At 46.8% G+C, this 21,978-nt stretch overlaps 1 long non-coding RNA gene across 1 annotated transcript in view; it reads left to right on the forward strand.

Moving 5' to 3' along the window:
- The window catches only part of LOC146861460 (uncharacterized), a 62,662-nt gene extending 50,039 nt beyond the window's left edge, over window positions 1-12,623 (forward strand). Inside the window, exon 5 of the long non-coding RNA XR_014978963.1 lies at window positions 10,233-12,623. This is a non-coding gene — a long non-coding RNA (uncharacterized LOC146861460). The remainder of the gene's footprint in view (window positions 1-10,232) is intronic.
- Window positions 12,624-21,978: the final 9,355 nt, after the last annotated feature.

Consider the following 21,978-nt stretch of genomic DNA (forward strand, 5'->3'; position numbering starts at 1 on the left):
TATTTACATATTTAAACATTACTCACTAAGCCATGTATTCACTATGATACACTTAATCAGTCAGTTACACAATCAATTTTTCAAAAACAAATCATCCATTTAGACACTTATATACCCATTTATTCTTCCATCGACCTTGAGATATACATATATAAAACATATTTAATTTTCAGAAAAACACACATTCACTGGATGATGTCATCAGTGATGTCATCAGTGATGTCATCAGTGATGTCATTTGAGATGTCATCAGTGATGTCATGAGTGATGTCAGTGACCATGTCATGAGTGATGTTATATGTGACGTCATCAGCAGTGGATTGCGGGTGCGCGAGTTATAGTTAGCTTAACTAACTATAACGGGGAAATTTCATTGGTTTTTTACGAGTGAAATGTCCAGCTAACTATAACATGTGTGAAACCTATGGTTTTTTCAGTGAATATATATATATATATATATATATATATATATATATATATATATATATATATATATATATTCACTGAAAAAACCATAGGTTTCACACATGTTATAGTTAGTGGAAATTTTACTGATAAAAAACCAATGAAATTGCCCCGTTATAGTTAGCGCAGGCAACTATAACTCACGCGACCGCAATCCTCTGCTGATGCTAATACTGTATTTAGACACTTATTTGCCCATGTCTTCTTCCATACATTTTTAGCTATACATATATTACAAATATTTTTTTATCATAAAGACACATATGTCATCAGCAGAGGATTGCGGTCGCGAGAGTTATAGTTGCCTGCGCTAACTATAACGGGGCAATTTCATTGGTTTTTTATCAGTAAAATTTCCACTAACTATAACGTGTGAAACCTATGGTTTTTTCAGTGAATTTGCAAGGTTTTTTAAATGCTAATTCCTAACTATAACGTGTGTGAAACCTATGCTTTTTTCAGTGAATTAGTACGGTTTTTTAAATGCTAAGTTTTTTTCCCTTATAATAAGCCCTGTACATTTGGTGGCCTACGGCCACCAAAAGCACAGGGGGTGGGGTAAGTGTGGATAGTGTTTTTTTCCATTGTAATAAGCCCAGCACATTTGGTGGCCTTCGGCCACCAAAAGCACAGGGGGTGGGGTAAGTGTGGATAGTGTTTTTTTTTATTTTTATTTTTTTACCGTACGCTTACCGTAAGCGTACGGTAAGCGTACCCCGCGAAATTGCCGAAAAAAAAATAAAACCGTTTTTGCACTTGGGGGATGTTTGGGGACTCCCTCAACATGACTATGTGGGAGGGAGTTGTCAAAACAGCCCCTTTACATGTTTTTGGGCTTCCGATTTTAAAAATCTCTCTCAGTGCGAGAGACAAAATGGCGGCCGCCGCTTCCTGGTTTCGGCCGATTCGAATGTTTACTAAGATCTAAGAGCCAATCAGAATCGCGCTCGCGCACGCCACCGTACGCTTACCGTAAGCGTACGGTAAGCGTACCGTAAGCTGGCTCAGATATATATATTGATTTAAAGGCTATTTTCTCAGAATCTACTGAACAGATTTACACCAAACCTACAAAAGGCACTTCCTTGACCTAGGGACTACCTCTCTGCCAAATTTTGAGTAATTCTGTTCAGCCATTCGGGCTGTAGCTCGTTCTAAAGGTCCTATGGAAAAATGCATGGGAAAAACGCGTTTTGGGACCCCCCTTTTATCTCAGCCCCCGCTTGACGAATCCCCCCGAGACTTTCAGGGTAGGAGCGGAGCGTAGCGCCCCACCTATTTTGAGAAATTCGCGAGGATTCGTCGACCGGCGCCAAAGTTATTCAAAATAGAATGTTGAGGTTTTCCTATGGAAACGTGGTCCTAACTATAACTACCTACTGGCTATCGCCAGTAGGTAATATATATATATATATATATATATATATATATATATATATATATATATATTCAGTGAAAAAACCATAGGTTTCACACATGTTATAGTTAGCTGGACATTTTACTGATAAAAAACCAATGAAATTCCACGTTATAGTTAGTGCAGGCAACTATAACTCACGCAACCGCAATCCTCTGCTGATGCTAATACTGTATTTAGACACTTATTTGCCCATGTCTTCTTCCATTAAATTTTAGCTATACATATATTACAAATATTTTTTTTTTCATAAAGACACATATGTCATCAGCAGAGGATTGCGGTTGCGTGAGTTATAGTTGCCTGCACTAACTATAACGTGGAATTTCATTGGTTTTTTATCAGTAAAATGTCCAGCTAACTATAACATGTGTGAAACCTATGGTTTTTTCACTGAATTTGCAAGGTTTTTTAAATGCTAATTCCTAACTATAACGTGTGTGAAACCCATGGTTTTTTCAGTGAATTTGTACGGTTTTTTAAATGCAAATTTTTTTGGGAGATTTTTTGTAAACCTATGTATAAAATAATATATGTACTATACCCTGCATTATGGAAAGGTTTTTTTTTTTTTTTTAATGCATTTTTTCCCGTGCGCGTACAGGAAACTGACGGTACACGCTCCGTACGTCATAAGTACGGTGCGCGTACGGAATAGGATACGCGTACCGTAAGCTGACGCTACGCGCTCCGCACGTCATAAGTACAGCGCGCTTACGTGACACGTGCGTGACGTACGCGTACACGCGGAAGCAACGTCGCGGTTACGCAGGGGCGTGTAATACGTACGCGCTCCGTAAGCGCTCCGTAAGCGTCACGTTCGCGCATGCGTACTTGTTTACGAGCACGTACCGTAAGCTTACGGAGCGCGCACGGTAGGTCATGTGATCCACAAAGAACACTTTTCATTGGTTGAAATTACTTTCAGTTCCAGAAACTTCCCACACCACACCCATTCCCCTCATTACTGCTTGAAAGAACACTTTTCATTGGTTGAAACTACTTTCAGTTCCAGAAACTTCCCACACCACACCCATTCCCCTCATTACTGCTTGTGATTTTCTAGGAGCAGGAGCTGAATTGTCTTTGGGATACAATGGCAGAACAGCAGACCTCTTCTGAGAGTGAGGCTAGCAGCACCACCATCATCCAGAGAAGGAGGAAACAGAAGACTTCTTTTGTATGGGAGTATTTTACTTTTCCAGAGGGGGAGAAAAAGGTCAATGCTCCACTGGTCACTTGCACACTTTGTGACCGTGTTTTATCAAGAGGAAATCCTAGGAAAAAGTATTCCTTTGGAAATCACTCTATGATGAGACACCTTAGGGATAAACATCCCAGGACCTTTGCTCGACATACTGGAGAAAACTCTTCAGTAAGTCACCAGAGCCCAGCCTCAGAAGCTCAGCCGAGTACATCATCGGCAGCTCAGCTGAGCCCTTCCTCTGAGGTGGGAGCATCACCTTCTTCTGCTCCTCTGGACGTCAACCCTCGATTTGGGAGGGTTGTAATGAGGTGTATAACGTGTTCTGGTCTTATTGTTTTTGGGGAGACCAGTGTTCCCCTTATTAACAATAAGATAGACCAGCACGTTTGTAGACGCTCATAATATTCCCATTCTTTCTTTACTCCATCCCTCTATGAACCCAACGGCTCTTTTAAGAACCAACATTACCTCCCAATTTTTTTTTTTTTTTTTAAGCTTTCCTTTTGGGAAAAAAAATTGCACGGTACGCGTAATTCCGCGAATTTCGCGAAATTTCTCCGTTTACGCCGTGCGCGTACGCTGCGCGCATTCGGCGATTTTTTTCAAAAAAAAATTACATTCATTTTTTGCCCTTGGGGGTCCTTCTGAGACCCCCTGACAAAGGCTAGGGGGTCAGGAACTGTCCAGCCTGCCCCCTTTTCACGTTATCCACCTTTGTTTTACACCCCCTCAGACTGCGAGAGAGAAAATGGCGGCCGCCGCTTCCTGGTTTCGACCGATTCGAATGTTTACTAAGATCTAACAGCCAATCAGAATCACGCTCGCGCACGGCACCGTACGTGTACGGTAAGCTTACCGTAAGCGCACCGTAAGCTGCCACAGATATATATATTGATTTAAATGCTATTTTCTCAGGATCTACTGAACAGATTTACACCAGACCTACAAAAGGCACTTCCTTGACCTGAGGACTACCTCTCTGCCAAATTTCAAGTAACTCTGTTCAGCCGTTCGGGCTGTAGCTGTGTCTAAAGGTCCTATGGAAAAATGCATGGGGAAAAACGCGTTTTGGGACCCCGCTTTTTTCTCAGCCCCCGCTTGACGAATCCCCCCCGAGACTTTCAGGGTAGGAGCGGAGCGTAGCGCCCCACCTATTTTGAAAATTTCTCGAGGATTCGTCGACCGGCGCCAAAGTTATTCCAAATAGAATATTGCGGATTTCCTATGGAAACGTGGTCCTAACTATAACTATCTACTGGCGACCGCCAGTAGATAATGTGTGTATATATATATATATATATATATATATATTTTTTAATCTTACCTTACTAATACTTACCTTAGTTAGAATAAAAATGCGAGGCAATGGCATGCGAGGTAAAAACATTTCCGTGCTAAACAAATGCGGGGCAAAAAAGCATTGTAAAGGCAGACAATGTTTTTACCTACATTGATCCGTCATACAACCGTCTTGAAGACAAGTCAGACCATTGGCTTGAATCTCCCTGTTAATTGATGGCTCGCCCACCTCTCTCAGTCATCCATTCACCCTGCCATCCATGGAGTCATCCATTGAGCCATCCATCCATGCACTTATTCATCCATCTATGTACTCATTCCAGTGAGTGATTAATTCTATGTCAGGACCGGAGGCGAGGATTATGCTTTACTTTTAAAGATAGCAGCCATTTTAAAGTCAACAAACAACAAGTGTTCCCATGATACATTGGGAAACACACAAAAACAATAGAGTGTTCTTATCTAGAACGTCTCCTGCTCTTTAGTCCAATCACCGGTTCCCTCATGTGCAGGTAGTCCTCTGTCACTGTTTAGCCTCCCTCTTTCTTTGCTGCTGCAGCCTAAGATGAGTCATGTTTTTGTTCTTTCAGGATTATATGTACTGTTGATTTTACTATGATAATGTAGTACTTTGCTTGTAATTGGCTCCTATTGCGAGCGCTTTGATTTTGCCAGTGAATGCTTGCTTCTTGCCAACGCGTGTTGCTATTTGTCAGGTGCTTCCAGCGAGTACGGCTTTATCGAGTCTTACCTTCCCTTTCATCAGAGCTTTCGCGCTCTTCGGTCAATTGACTCCGTTTCCCCAACGCTTTTGCAGTGTAGATTACCTTCGGTGAGGTCGCGCGTCAGCCGCTACTCGGCTGACTCGCTGTTAGGCCGCTGGAGTGTTCCTCCCTTGCGGCCGCGTCTGTGGTGTGGCTCGCGGTGCCTCTGTTCACCTCTAGAGGGCGTGTCTACACGCTGTCGTCGCTGCTTGCGTTCCAAGCATTCCGCGCATTCCGCGCGTTTGAATCTCGGAACGCATAGCAGCGAGTGAGCCCCTGCCTGTCCGACACCGTTCTAAGCGGTCTGTACATTGCCTGTGAGCAGATATCTATATTTACGCCCCCCTTGACGCCTGATTACAGGTCTGTATGGTATTAAAGGCTGTGGTGGAGTGCACTCGGTCGAGGGGGTCTGTATTTAGGCCACTTCCCCACGCTGCTAAAGGAGTATGTATTTTGCGGAGGAATCCTGCTGAGACCCAGTGAAAGGACAGGCTGCCCATTTATTTTTTGCACCAGGGCTGTCGGGTCTCAAGGCTTAGTGCCTGCACGCAAGAGTTTCTTGCCCTGACTTGGCTGACACCCAGCCTTCCCTTCACGGAGTTAACCTCCTTCAAGGCTTTCCACTTGTCCCGTGGTCTGTAGCCATATACTCTTTGAGCCTATTGCTCTGTGTGTCCCTGTAATGGAGGCCGACGATGACGCTACTTATCTGGATGACCAGGATGAGCAGTGGGATGAAGATCCGCTTTCGGCGCTACAATGGGACGACGACTTCCAAGACGCCATTGACTCCTTCATTCATAAGGCGGTGGAGCAGGCCATGGCTCCTTTGGAGGATCGCCTCTCACGCAAGATTGAGTTAGCTTGCGACAGGTTGGCAAGAGCAACCCACGCGATCCCAGCTTCTCAACCTTCTAATACACCTAATGAGGATCCCCTTCCTCCTCCCGCTAAGCGGGCAAAGGAAACTGAAGTGGACGTGGACGCCTTCGCCCGTCTCAAGCAGGCGTTTCTGGCCAACCGATCACCTCCGGCGGCGCCTAACCCGGGAGTTCCGAATCAGGGGATCGATGACGGTGCTGGGCCTTCCCGTCCTTGCGGTTTGCCGCAGCTTGAGACCGCTGCGTTGGATTCGGGCGCGTGTCCCCAGAACCTCTGTGTGGATATGCTTGATCCTGATGATATTTTGCATCCTAGGTCCTCAGACTGGGCGCCCTGTGACAAGGTGGCCCAGTATGTAGCCAGTCGCATTCGATGACCACTGGAGGCCTCTGTTCAGAATTGCCTTCGGGCAGAATGTCCGTGGCCGTCATTAGAGGACAAGGTTGCGGCGACTCCGGAAATTGATCCGCGGATGGTGACGTTTCTGCAGAAATTTATCAAGGACCCCAAAAAGGGAATTGATAGATCATGGCGGGCATGCCAGGATAAACTGTTGGATATCCTCGGGCCTATCACCAAGATACTGGATATGGCCGAAGAAGCTAAGTCGTCAGGGGCCCTGATATCTCCAGATAACCTCTCCTCTTGGGCCCAATGCGTGGTCATTTTCTTAGGGAAGGCAAACTGTACAATTGTCGACGGAGCGACGAAGGTCCCTGTTGATTAAGGTGGACCCCAAGCTGGGGGATCTAGCAGACTCCGAGGCGGGCCCGGTTGCCTAGGGCAGCCTCTTTGGTGAACCTCTCATGAAAGAGCTAGGGCGCTTCGTGAATACCTTCACAACTCTGGATAGGGCGCAATCCTCCATCCGTAAAGTCTTTCGCCCACGGGTTTTCAGAGGGGCCGGTCGAGGCAGTGGCCGCTCGTCCGGCCGACCAAATCAGCAAAGAGGAGGCTCCAACCAGTCGGCATACCAGGACCAGGCCAGATTTGGGAATTTCTACCCGACATGAGGAAGGCGAGGGAAGAACCGCGGTGGCAGAGGCGGAGGCGTCTCCAGTTCTTCCGGTAAGTGTTCTCCCTTCTTCCCAACTAAAAGTGGGGGGCCGGCTGGCGCATTTTTTCCAGGCTTGGACTTCTGTCACGGGCGACGCTTGGGTGCTCCAGACTGTCCGGGGATTTCATGTCGAGTTCAACGGGGTACCTTTTCAGAAGGCTCCTCCACGCCCCCTAGTCTTCTCGGTAGAGGACTCCGCCTTAGTAGATCAGGAGGTCCAGTCTCTTTTGCTCAAAGGGGCGGTGGTTCAAACCACACTCCATTCTCGAGGGTTCCTCAGCAATCTCTTTTTGGTAGACCAGGCGGATGGGGGGCAGAGACCCGTGGTCAATCTGCGCGAATTCAACGAGTGGCTAGTTTACCGCCATTTCAAGATGGAAGGAATCCATCTTCTTTGCGATCTCCTCAGACCCAACGATTGGCTGGCGCGCCTGGATCTAAAGGATGCGTATCTGACCATCCCGATCCTCCCTCCTCACCGGAGGTTCCTACAGTTTCTTTGGAGGGACATGGTCTTCGAGTTCACCACTCTTCCTTTTGGACTATCCTCGGCTCCTTGGTGTTTCACCAAGGTGCTGCGCCCGGAGATCGAACGCCTGCGCGCGTCCGGGGTGCGTCTCATAGTCTACCATGACAACATTTTGCTGATGGCACAATGTCCAACAACCCTTTTTCGTCATCTTCAGACGGCGGTCAATTTACTTCAGAGTTTAGGTTTCATAATCAACGAGGCGAAATCAACGCTCGTTCCCTCCCAAAAAGTGATTTTCCTCGGGTTCACCATCGATTCGGTGGCCGCTACGCTCAGCCTTCCTTCTCAGAAGATGACAAAAATCCGTCACAAGCAGAGGAGAGCGCTTACTCAACATCAGCTCTCCCTCAGACAGATAGCCTGCTTGGTGGGCCTGTTGTCGGCGTCCATCCAGGCCATTTTTCCAGGCCCTCTCCACTACAGAGCCTTACAGCGCCTCAAAGTGCAACACCTGCGACGGGGTCTGTCCTATTCACGGAAAGTACCGCTCTCGGCGGAGGCCAAAGAGGAGATTCAATGGTGGCTATCCAACATGGAGGCCTGGAATAGCCGAGCGATTTTTGGCTTGGCGCCGGATATTGTTATCGAGTCCGACGCCAGCAGATCAGGCTGGGGCGCGCGGTGTGGCGACTTCGCTACCGGCGGTGTGTGGTCTCCTTCGGAACAACAGTTGCACATCAACTGCATGGAGCTCCTGGCGGGGTCCGTTGCGATCCAGTGCTGGACCAAGTAGTCGGTCCGTTCTTGCGTCCTACTCAAGATGGACAATATATCAGCCGTCCGGTATATAAACCATCTTGGGGGTACACGCTCCAGGGCACTTTCGGACATGGCAGCGAATTTCTGGAAGTATTGTCTGGACCATCATGTGTCGGTAACGGCGGAATATCTCCCCGGTCGGGACAACCAGGTGGCGGATTTTCAGTCTCGGCATCTTCACGACAGCAGTCTTTGGAAGATGCATCCGGGGGTTTTCGCGGACCTTCAGTCCCTTTGGGGTCTCTTTTCAGTGGACCTCTTCGCCTCTCGCCTGGACTTCCAGCTGCCCTGGTTTTTCAGTTGGAGACCAGATCCCCTAGCAGCGTAAACGGATGAATTTCTGCAGGATTGGCGGACCGAGAGGGGGTATGCCTTTCCCCCATTTGCCATGATCACGAGAGTTTCCGCCCAGGTGTGTCGTCAGTCGGCGGACGTGGTCCTTGTCACTCTGATCTGGAGGTCTCAAGTCTGGTTTCCAGTTCTTCTGGAACTTTCCTGGGATTCTCCAATCCCACTCCCCCTATTTCCAACGCTTCTGCTCAATCCGGATGGAGTTCCCCATCCGTTGATACAGCAGGGCGGACTGGCCCTTATGGCTTGGAGGATTACAGGGGACGCTGGGCGGTCCCAGGCCTTTCGGGAGCAGCTGAGAAGTTCATGTCAAAAGCCTAGGCCGACAGCACGATCAAACGATACCGTTCCACATGGAGACGGTGGTGTAGTTGTTGTGTGCGACGGGTTTCAATCCCGTGGCAACTGATGTGACTTCCATTTTGAATTTTTTGGCCTCTCTGGCGGAGGAAGATTTGGCTTACAGAACCATCAATACCTTCCGTTCGGCTATCTTCGCGGGACACAGCATACTGGACAGTTCCCCGGTGGGGCAGCATCCCCTGGTCTGTCGCCTGCTTCGAGGTATCCGCCTCTCGCTACCCCCGGAGCCACGATACTCCCACTTGTGGGATGTTAACCGAGTGTTGAACTTTTTTTTATCATGGCAACCGAATAGGTTCCTCTCGAGGAAGGAGCTATCGTCTAAGCTAGCGATGCTTCTCTGCCTTATTTCATGCAGGAGGGTTTCTGATGTTAGAGCCCTGGATGTTACCTGTCGGATATTCTCCCCCGACGGGGTCACTTTTACGATCCATAGGCGAACGAAGTGTGGAACACGTTCTATATCTTACCCGGCTTTCCCAGACTCCCCGAAACTGTGCGTGGTATCTTGCCTTAAGGCATATGAGGAAATGTCGGAGGAGTTTCGTCCCCCCGGGGAATGACAATTGCTCATTTCACTTAGGAAACCTCATAATGCGGTTTCTTCTCCCACCATTGTCCGTTGGGTACAGTGGGTAATGCAGGAGGTGGGCATTGACCTGCAGATTTTCGGCGCACACTCGGCCAGAGGTGCGATGGCCTCTAAGGCTTTTACCCTGGGCGCTCGTCTGGAAGACATTCTGAATGCTGCGGACTGGTCTTCCGACTCCACCTTTAAGCGGTTTTATTTTAAACCGATGCTTGATATGTCTCATTTGGTGGTGAGCAAGCTTTAAACGAGCATAATCCTCGCCTCCGGTCCTGACATAGAATGAAAAATGTCCTAGCTATCGTAACGGAAAGTTTCAATTCTATTAAGGACTTGGAGGCAAGGATTATCCCACCCAGGGTACAAAGCTTCCTTCTTTGAATCCTCCCTCCCCGTATTGGAGTAAGTAAAGTGTTTCATGATTCAGAATTTTAACTTATTTGACGATTGAAAGATCTTCTAGATGATTTACTGTTGAGAGTTGCTTGCCTTGCAGGCTAAACCTTAGACACGACTTCTGCTTATATTCTTTTTTGCGTTTCAGGAGATTCTGGAAAACAAGATTCCTGAGGTTCCATGCTGGCTGGCCTACAGCAACGAAAGAGGAAGGCTAAACAGTGAAAGAGGACTACCTGCACATGAGGGAACCGGTGATTGGACTATAGAGCAGGAGATGTTCTAGATACGAACACTCTATTGTTTTTGTGTGTTTCCCGATGTATCATGGGAACACTTGTTGTTTGTTGACTTTAAAATGGCTGCTATCTTTAAAAGTAAAGAAAGTAAAGCATAATCCTCACCTCTGAGTCCTTAATAGAATTGAAACTTTCCATTACGATAGCTAGGAAATTTTTCATTCTCATACACCCACTTGCCCATCCACCACGACCGCAAACAATAGCTTAACGATAAATGAAGAGGCATTTTCTTTCTAATAAATATGAATGTGATGATGTTAGCCTATGAGTGTGGGGCTTTGTCTGAGCTGCTGTTTTAAGTGATTGATGAAACTGTGAGTGCATAAGTGTATTGCTGTGAGTGAGGGCCTTGGTGAGATTGTACGAGTACCTGGGGAGACGTGGGCTTAACCCCTGGGGTGTGGGTTTATTTCCCGCGCTGTGCGGGAGAAATAAACGGTGAGCGGGATTACGACAGCTCCCGGCCGTCGTGCGCACACGCCCACCGTGATGCACGACGGCCGGGAGCTATCGTGCGCATACAAGGGGTTAATTCACAAATGTATCTTTTTATGTGCAGAGTCTCTGCAGTCGTAAAACTACTATTAGTCAAATTAAACTCGTAGTTTTTGGATTCCAAACAAAAAAAGTAAACTTACACAAAAGTGCAAGTTACCATTGTGAATCAGGCCCAGTGAGTGCAAGAATGCATTGTAGTAAATGTGAGCAAGTGGCCTGCAGTGCACATCTGTTGTAACACCACACTCTTAAACATATTAGTGGCAACGTGATTGTTTATTGTGTGAGTTACACATTGCCAATCAAAATGCAGTACCATTAGAGCACATGCGTGTTTTGTTTAATTTAACAAACTGTATTTTTAACAAGCATTAGCAAACAGAATGGGTCCGGTCTACAACTGACATTGCAATCCAGACCTTTTGACTATGCCAAAGCCTGTTAAAGTCTGCCATGCACCTGGGATCATATTTCCCTGTTCTACACACATCACTCTGCGGCCCTCAAGGGCTAGAACCGCATTACATAAAATATGTTCTAATCAATTATTAAATAAAATACTTTCTAAAAACTCTGTGTGCCTTTAATCAGAGTTGTAACTAGACATAGCCACTAAAAATACCCTGTGGAGTTTAGAGATTTTCAGTTTCTTCATCTATTTTCTATCCCAAAATATTTATGAAGAGGCCATTGGAATTATTCGGCAATGAAGAACTAAATTATTTGGCATATTTGTTATAAACATGCGGCAGGGAAAGTCAAAGTGTGCAGTACATTATGTGCTACAGGTCAATGTGTAATAAATCCGCTATTTTGAACTTCCAACAGACGTAGATACACAAAGTATTGGCACAAACAGAAACAATTATCAAGGTTCTTTAGGAAATATAACCATGTAATTTCAGCTGAACCTACTCCAAATTATGTCTGCTAACAAATTATTGTGTGGTGTTGCATTGAACAGCACTTTATTAATGCTGTGCTTTCTACCTCCCATAGTAAAGCAGATAGTGTTGAACATAGAATATTGGGCTCAGCACAGAAATGGCCTACCTGTGCACGCCACCTTGTGGTTGGAAGTAGGCATGTGTGTATCTGGTTGGCCCAGAGCAATGAAGCTAGGTACACGAAGGTGCAAGAACAGGGAGAATACTCAACATCATGTACACAGCCAGTGTAGGTAGGACCCCTTAACCCCAAAGGTGATAGTGGTCCTTTAGGTTTGTTTCCTGACCTCAAGTAGCTCTCAAAATGTGTTTGTTTAACGTTGCCTGTATTTCTAAAACCACAAGTTTAAAACAAGAAACATATCGTGACTCTCTGGAACAAGATGATAGCTTATTGCAAGATGTATTGTAATAAGACAACAGGATCAGAACAAATGAGCCGACAACATAAATGTTTATTGGACTAGTGGGAGGGGGGAGGGAGTATTTAAGAAAGGGGTTGGTTGTTAATGATCTGTAAATATATGGTTTAAGTACAAACAATAGACAATGGTAAATGGTACAGCAGCAGAGCACTTGATAGAGGATGGGGCTGGTAGGCATGTGACGAAATGGCTGCCACATAAAGCGCATCATTTCTGTTGCTCCACAAAAGACGGCTACTAACGCCCTTTCTTTACTCTTTCTTCGCATAATGATAATTTGCAACGTACCTATGATATTGTGACGTACTGATGATTTATTGAAATACGAACACTCAATAAAAAATTGTTTAAAAAACAAACAAAGAAACATATCGTGACTCAAGCTGTGAGGGAGGTGCATGTCTTTGCCTATAAAACACATGTACGTTTTGTCCTGCCAATTCCGCCTAAATCCCAATTTTCCTAGCAGATGTTGATTTCTTTCCGCGCATGTTTTGTGAATTTGCGTTCTGCAGAATTTGGTACTGATTTGCAATGGCAATAATTTCCTGGATTCTTTGCTTTTCTCCGGCTGTTTAGCAACTAATGGTTGTTTTTACACTGCTTTGTCTTTCTAAGCATTGTGACATTTGTGGCTATAAGTCTGTGCTAAGGGACCTTTTTAGGTCTGTTTTAGCTGTCTGGAAGACATGTCATCAATTCTTCACAAATAGTTCAAAAGAAGAGGTACGGAGAGTGGGCATTGGTTCTGCCATCTTCAACCATTGGCTTTCACGTGTATATAGTTTATTTATTTATTTATTTAATTTATAAGGCGCAACAGCTACCCAAGAAGGGTTTCCCGGCGCCGAGACACAGCATAATGATGGCAGGGGAATACTGGCTGTTCAAGTTATTGTTTGAATAGCCAAGTCTTAACGTGCCTTCTAAACCTGGCATGATTTTCCTCCTTACGAATGAAAGGAGGGAGTGCGTTCCAAAGGGATGGTCCAAGGTGGACGAAAGATCTGCCTCCCATTCTTGCCAGTTTGAATCTTGGAACGCAGAAGTTGGCAGCTGATTGCAAGCGAAGGTTTCGCTTGGGAGTGTAGGGATGAGCCAACGCTAGAAGGTAATTGGGTGCAATGCCAGCTTTAATTCTGAACATGTAGTTCAGGGCTTTGAAACGGATTCTACTTTCTACCCTGAGCCAGTGGAGTTCACGGCGGTAGCTCGAGACTCCGGAGTTTTTGGGGATTCTGCACAGTAATCGAACAGCTGCATTTTGGACAAGCTGTAGTCTACTGACTACCGCTTTGTTGGAACCAAGGTACAGAATATTGCCGTAGTCAAGCCGTGATGTTATGAGGGCATTGACTACGGTTTTTTGAGTGGAGGAGGGCAGCATCCGATAGTTGTTGCTATCACAGCTGCCAACGTTTCAGATTGCTTATGTGTGACATTTTGATAGTTTCAATGTACTTATGAGTGACACTCAATGACTATGAGTGACACTTTCTCACTACCAAAATCATGCATTGATGTGCTATTCCTTGGGTAGGCTTTCCTTCAAGGGCATGATATTTTGTGCGAGGTTACAGTGCTAAGTGTGTACCCATTAGGTTTTAGTGATAGGGAATCAGTAGTTATTTTGCTACACTGCAAATGCAAACTTCACTTCTAACTTGTCTGTCACAACCAGTGTGAGTTCTTTCATATATTTATTTTTCTGACTCAACATTTTAAATGCTTATTTATAACTTTTCTGTTTAGGAAGTGATTGCTATTTGGATGCCAGGCTCAGGCATCCAAAACAATTTCATAATCGCACTTGCAAATTAATTTGTTTTACTTTGCTGTCATCATAACATTCTGTTGGAATTGCAGTAGTTTTTGTTCACAATGGAAATACCTGTACACACAGGAGTTTTATGCTTTGGTTTCAATCATATATAGTCACGCCATATTTAGGTAGGGGGTCAGGGTAAATGTAGGGCAAGTAGGACAGATCCTAGCCAGATCTTCAGGATAACCATTTTCTATGTAAATACATTCTATCAATATGTATTGTCTTATAACTTCTCTTATGAGGCTGCCCTAGAAATCTAGCATGGATGGGGCCCTCCTGGCCTGTGCTAGATGTGCATGGCTCAACTTCATCAACACAGACAAAGCCGATATCTTTTCAAGGACCTCTCCGTGAAAAACATTTTATTTTATTATTAAAGCAAATCTATGATCCATTTTTCCAAAAGTGTTACACAATACTTAAATAACCAGGAGATGACTGAGAAAACAGGGTGACAATTTCATCAAAGTGCAAGAAAACAAACCTTAAGAAATGATTGGCAATTCTTCCTTAAACTGTTCTGATAGAAGTTGAAGTTAGAGCCAACCGTGACCCGTCCATAGGGGCTGAGGGGCTATGCCCCCTCACCTCTTTCCTTCAAGAATAGTGTCTGTCAGGCTGAGTAAAGGTCAGCCTGACAGATATTCTTCATTTTTAGGTCAGGCAGCCAGGACCTAGACATGTGCTAAATGTGCAGGCTACTGGCTGCCTGAGCTGAACTTTGCTGGGTTTACGATGTTACAGCTCCTGTGGGTGTGACCTCCTCAGCTCAGCAAAGGACCTTGAGGCCCTCCCCCTCGTGACGAGGTGGAACATCACTCATTGCCACAGATCTGGGTGCTTCAGTTTTAATCCCTGAAGTGCCCAGGGTCGAGTGTCAATCAGTGACACCTCGTCACAAAGGGTGTTTGGGGTTGGTCAGCAGTCTCGCTGACCCCATCTCATTCTGTGACATGGTTGGGACTGCTGCCTTCCTTCATTGGCTGACCTAAGGTCCACCAATGAGGGAAGGCAGCAGTCCCACACCTCCTGGGGCCTCTGAGGTAGAGCTGCAGGTAAGTGTGATTTTTTTTTTATTAATATTTGGTGTGTGAGTGCATGTTTGAATATTTGGTAAGGAACATTGTGAATGGATGTGTGTGCGCGTGTGTGAACGGTGTGAGTGAGTGTGTTTGTGTACGTGTGTCCCCCATCTGTCCTCCTAAAATTGCCGGCCTTCACTGTTAGGAGCAGTGGCAAATGAAAGTGGGAACGCGTTCCAAAGCTTGGAGAGTGAGAAGAAATAAAATCAAGGTTTTCCCAAGGAAATTGAAGAGAAAATGAGAGGATGGATTACGAGTCAGAGTATATTTGCCTTCTGGAGCTCTCCAGTGCACTTAAAAACGTTTCCCACCTAATGCAGTAATTTATTGCTACCAGTAGGTGGTGCACTAATCATTTGGAACAAGCCAGCTTTGTTTGCATTTAATACTGATATTTTCGGGGGCAAACTCAAAAATGCCCTTTGTTTTACCAAACTTGGGACCATATTACGTGTTGGGTGGAGCTGTATCCCAGGGTGGATTACTGCTCCACCCGACCAGAAGTGGCCCTGGGCTCCTACACCCGGATTCTCGAGGTGCAGTAACACCACGTCCTATTTTACCATCTGGAAAATATCACCAGAAAATTCATATGCGGACCTGGCATGGTCTGCGAGCTCAAGCACAGCCCACTCTGTGCTCAAGCTATTCCTCCAGCACTGGGGTGGCTTGGATGTTTCCCACCTGTCCAGCACGAACTTCACCTCTTCCACGACAACCTCACCACCAACCTCCCCATCCACAGATAGACACTCCCATTCAATTTACCAATGTCTCAGTGTAGCAGTTGTAAAGGAGATAAGTTGTCTCTGGGATAGGGAGACCTCATGTGGAAAAGGACCCAGCAACTCCAGGTCCGCATGTAATTCCCCATTTCAAGGAAAATACTTCCTACTAGGCAGAAGTAGATGCAGGAATGCTTAACACAAATGTTCATTCCCCCATTAACTCTGTATCTAAATACTCCCCTTTTCTTGCACCTGATGCTAGCAACATAGTATGGAAATGGGTCGGGGGTGAATCGGGGCCCAAAATACTGTATCTAAGTGACTAATGACAATGTAGGATCTAGGGCATAACAAGACTAGCCCATCATACAGAGATAAAACAGCAGGGAGAAAGTTGGGGCCAGATTGCACATAGAGGTGTAATGAGGTTTTCAGCAATGAGCACCTTCACCAAGAGCTGCAAATGTTCATGTGTCAACAACACCACTCAGTTATGGTAAATTATTTACCTACGTCCGAGAGCTCTGTAAATTACACTTCTTCTTTCAGGTGTGGTCACCTCCAAAGAGAGTCCTGTGGAGCTGGAAAAAAGAGGAAGAATTGTGGTCAGCCATTGTCTCTGGTGATGCCTGTGCAGATACTACATATGTACATCAATCTCCCTCCAGCTCTGGTGCAAGCATTGTCTTAAATGCAGGCAGAATGGCACCTGTATGGACGCTCTCCACCGTCTAGTTACGAGACTAGTTTTAAGCCCATTTGTTCCTTTGTTTCAATCTGGGACCCTGCAATGGACTCTTCCGGTGTTCCCATGAGGCAAATGTAGTTAGTCGCCATAACGTAATACCACTCCTGTCTCCCTCACACACTGATGTACAGTTTAAATAGGCTAAGGGCAGAAACATGGTCACGGACCGACTTCTACAAAACAACACATAAATTGAAGAATTTGGAAACTGGGGGGAAGATTTACTCACAAAGGTTGCTGCACTGCATTGTGTTGCATCAATGGTAAAAACAAAAGTAGGATCATATCTACAAAGATGTGGCACTGTTATTCTCCCCTTCTGCTCTGGTATAATTTAGGCTGCCATGCTGGAACGCAGATACCCTTGCACCATAGTGATGGGGTGTATGCGTTCTGTCAAGCATAGGTTATGTACTGGAAGAGGAACCTTCCAGCATAGAAGCTATGATTTATTACTTATCCCACTTTATCAGTGGCGTGACGAAAGTTGAAGGGGCCCCCCTGCAAGGTACACAGAGGGGCCCCGGTCCTGATTTAATCAGGAGCTCTCTGGGTTGAGTACAGTGAGGGGGCCCCCTGCAGCTTGGGGCCCCCCCTGCACTGCTGGGGATGCGGGGGCCTGTGTTACGCCCCTGCACTTTATATGTTTGCTGTACCGCGCAGAAAACATCTGAAGTTTGAAAAGTTTTGGGAAAAGAAAACGCTTCTCAAACCTTATGCCCGCTACAAGGAGGCATAAGTTATTTGGCGGAAAGCTCTGTCTATCAATGTTAGTAGAGTTATTTTTGCATCAAAACCCATGGATGGTTGCATGGAAACGCCTATCTACCATCCATGGAATGCCCCCTTGATGCAATGTAGTACATAGGCAAATCCTTTTTTTCATTGGAAGGTAAATTCTGACGCACCATTTTACGCTGGGTTTGCGTAACGTTTGTGAAAGTTTTGATAAATGTTCCCCCTTATTTTGAGACTAATGCACTGCGTTTACCCAATTACTGTTCTTTACTTAGTGGTGTACAGTTATTGGCAAAGGGGTGGTCAATAAAAACATTTTTTTTTTACTTTTTAAAATAGAAAATACAGTAACTCTGTTTTGTGATTGATTGGATATTTGGAAACCTAAATGGATTTAGTGACATGTGTGATGCCACTGACCAGCAACACCACTCTGACATTTATTCCAGCACCATTGGAGCTACATGGTGGTTTTAGGTGCATGGCCGAGGTTTACTGAACTGAGCTTATAAAACAACATAGGTGGATCATCAGTAGAGATACATTTTAAGGGGAAGTGAAGAATTGCATTACGGGAGCAGGGGGAGTGGGTCTGAAATTCTGTTAACCCCTTCATTCGTATAGTCCATGCAGATTGGCTGATTTGCTTGTGTGAGCAGGGTGTCGGGAGATCGAGAGTAATGCAGGTTGAGGGGTTTTTGTTCCAGAGTTTGTGGAAGAACGAAGAGAAGGCTTGTTTCCTGTTTATTATTTCAAGACCACTTGATGGCAATGCTGTGGCGAAGGGAAAGACACAGGTAGGCTGAAGCTATACCAGACAGCTGCCTGTATGTCAATAGCAGCAAGCATCTAGACTGCCAGCATTAGAAACAAAGATGGCTGATTTGCCAAGAGTCATGACAAAATACAACTCTGAATAGAGTAGCACATGTACATTAATTGAAAATAACTTTTTTCCTACAGCCATAGCTTGCCCTGTTTTCATCTTCAAAAATCAGGCAAGACTGTTTCCAGGCACATGATGTAACATGCACTGATTGTAGGATCATCTCTACTGTTTGTGAGCAAATATGCAAATGTCAGGTTAGACAGTGAAAGGACTGTAAACAGTAGAAATAGAGTAAAATAGGATTGAGATCTGGAAACCGACACGACGGAGAGAGTACAGCGAAAATTAGACTCGCTGGTAAAAAGACAAGGATTCTGGTAAAGGTGACCTTCATTGGCCATCGAGCGCTTGCAGCGCACACTCGCTCATATCCTGGCTGCTTACATTGCTTTTAAGCTTCTTGTTTTGTATTTTGGTTCTTTATAATTTCGGTATCCCTTGTTTTTAATCTGGGGTTTCCCCTTCCCTGGCCCTTACCTGCACGATAAACTCTTGATATACGCACCGCTGCTTTGGCGGATCCGGGCTCACGGGGCTCCCGCGTGCACTTTGGCCGCCATCTTGGAGCGGGTTGAGACGCTCCTGCATCATCCAGGTGAGCGCTCGTGTGCTCCGGCTGTCACTTTTATATTACATCACTTCCGTAGTGCAGCGGTTACGCGCAGCGGTGAAGCGCCTTCACTACGCCTGAGTCTCGCCTGAGTCTCGCCAGAGTCCTGCCCGTCTGCGCCCGTCAGCGACTCGGAGGCGACGGAGCGGTGGGAGACTCTGGCTAGACCTGACGCTCTGTCAGGATGATTTACTATTCCTCCTCCTCTCTTCTTGCCATGCGGCCTCATTCTCGCTCCTGTAGGACTATCTTCCCGGGACGATTTAAGGGAAAACGCTGTTGTCCTGCTTGCGGCTGGTCGCCTATCTGGGTTCCGGTGGCCGCCCGCCGACCTGATAAGGCTTGCACTATTCATTCGTGCCTTCTGCTTAATACTAGATCTTTAGGTAGGCATGCTTTGGACATTTACGATCTGTTGGTCAGGGAAAGCCCTTCATGCCTCCTATTAACAGAAACCTGGCTGGGTGAGGCGTCGAATCCGGATATCTATGCGGCCATCCCTCCGGCCTATAACGTCTTCCGGCAGGACAGGGTCAAGGGGAGGGGAGGTGGAGTAGCGGTGGTGGTGAAGAAGAGTATCTCCTGTTCTCTTCTCCCCTTTAATCCTCTTTGTGGTTCTGAGGCTCTTGCCTTCTCGCTTAGACTCTCCCCGCACCAAGCATTGAAAGGGCTTTTGGTATATAGGCCTCCAGGTCCGGTGGGTTCCTTCTTTGAGGACCTACAGACGGCCATCTCTGAGTTGGCTCTGTCTACACAGCACTGCGTGCTGGCGGGTGACTTTAATTTCCATCTGGATGTGGAGGACGACCCTGATGTTATCAGATTGATGGATATTACGTCTCCGCTGGGCCTTGTACCCTGTGTCACGGGCTCTACTCATGAGAGGGGCCACACTTTGGACCAAGTGTTTTCGTCGACATCTCTTGTCGACATTGATATTGTGCCAGTGCTATGGACTGATCATAGATTGATTAAGTTCTCTATACCGTCGGCGGTGTTCTCACACAGCGACGCTCCAACACAACCTATGTCAGTCCGAAGGGCACTGCACAAAGTGACGCCTGAGCTGTTGGCGCAGGCACTGGTGGACCATCCTTGTCCCCTTACGGCCGATCTGGAGCGGGACATCGAGGCCTTGCAGAACTGGTTGGTAGCAAGGCTAAACGATCTCGCCCCTATAGCTGCTCCTCGGTCCACAGCCAAACGTCTATCAGCGCCATCGTTTACTGAGGCGCTGCGCTTGTCTCGTTGCAAGTGTAAGGTTGTGGAGAGGGCCTGGCGTTGCCATTACGACGAGGAGGCGAAGCAAGCCTATAGGGCGGTAGTGAAAGTCTATCATCGCGACATCTTGCATGCTAAGAAGGAGTACTTGGCTAGGAGGATTGAGGCATCTACGAACTCCTGCAAGGAGATCTTCACCGTGGTGAGGGAGTTCACGGCCCTGAGAGCCACTGTCCCCCTGCCAGCATCGTCTGACACTTGGGTAGGTGATCTTGCCAGTTTCTTTACCGAGAAGATTAAGGCCATCCAGGCCTCTTTTCCGGAGAGGTCTGGTGAGGAGAGGCGCAGCTTTGGGGTGGGAACTGTTTCATCGTCCATGCCAGCTGCTGTTCTGGAGGAGTTCCCCGCCATTTCCAACGAAGCTTCCCTGATGCTGCTAACCAATCTTAAATCTGGTTCACCATTGGACCCCTGCCCGGCCAAGTTTTTGGCCAGGGTGGCAACGGTGGTGAACCCTTTGGTTAATCCTCTCCTCAATGCCTCCTTGAGGGAGGGCAGGGTCCCATGCGCCTGGAAGAGGGCTATGGTGATCCCCCTCCTGAAGAAGCCTGGACTGGACGCCGAGGAGTTGGCCAATTATAGGCCAATTTCCCTTCTCCCGGCTCTGGCGAAGATCACGGAGAAGCATGTACATGGCATCCTGTGTGGTTTCTTAGAAACCAACCATCTCCTACACCCATCACAATCCGGGTTCCGGCCCAGTTTAAGTACTGAGACGGCTTTGCTGGAGGTCACGGAGGTTATCTGTGAAACGTTGGATGTAGGCGGTAGGGCCATGCTTGTCATGCTTGACCTGTCGGCGGCCTTTGACACCGTCCCCCATGAGGCGCTTCTTGCTAGGCTCTATGACATCGGCCTGAGGGGGGCGGTGCTCAAATGGTTTACATCTTTTCTTGAGGGCCGCCGTCAAACAGTCTGGGTCTCCCAAAGCTCCGCTGAAATGCCGCCACTGGGTGTCGGAGTCCCTCAGGGATCAGTACTGAGCCTGACTCTCTTTAATATCTTCATGGCCCCTCTGGCAGCATTGGTGGAGGACTTTGGGGCCCAGATTGTTTCTTATGCAGATGATACCCAATTGCTCTTCACTTGCGGGAAAGATCAGGCATTTGACGGAGAGGGCATTCGGGGTTGTCTGGGGATGGTCTTTGACTGGTTCCAGTGGAGCGGTCTGAAGGCCAACTCCAGCAAGTCGGAGGTCCTGTTCTTCGGATGTACCGTTGACCCTGAATGGCAGGCCTGATGGCCTATGGACATGTGTCCTCCGGCTCAGTCTTCGTTGGTTGCCAAAAACCTGGGAGTTAAGCTGGACAACAAGCTTACGCTAAGAACACACATCCTTGGTTTGGTTGGCACCTGCTTTGGCTTTTTGAAAATGCTCCGCAAATTTCTACCCTTGCTTTCCGAGGAGCACAGACGGATCACTGTCCAGGCTCTTATAGGTTCACGTTTGGATTACGCCAATGCCCTTTTTTTGGGATTGCCGGACTATTTGGTCCAGCGCCTGCAGGTGGCGCAGAATGCTGCGGCTCGCGCCATCTTTGGACTCCATAGGCGAGTGGGGGCTTCTGGGCTGCTGCAGGCATTGCACTGGCTGCCCGTCCGGAAACGGATTATGTTTAAGACTCTGACCCTGATGCATAAAGCTTTGTTTGGCACAGGGGCAAAGTATTTGCAGCGGAGGCTGACTTTTTATCGCCCAGCTCGTTCCTTACGATCAGAAGCTCTCTACTTGGCCTCGGTACCTCGAGTAAGGAAAGCTCGTACGGGGGGGCGCTCTTTTAGCTTGAAAGCCCCCCTGCTTTGGAACTTGTTGCCTTT

Source organism: Triturus cristatus, chromosome 3_1 (assembly GCF_964204655.1).
Source record: "Triturus cristatus chromosome 3_1, aTriCri1.1, whole genome shotgun sequence".
NCBI classification, from domain to species: Eukaryota; Metazoa; Chordata; class Amphibia; order Caudata; family Salamandridae; genus Triturus; species Triturus cristatus.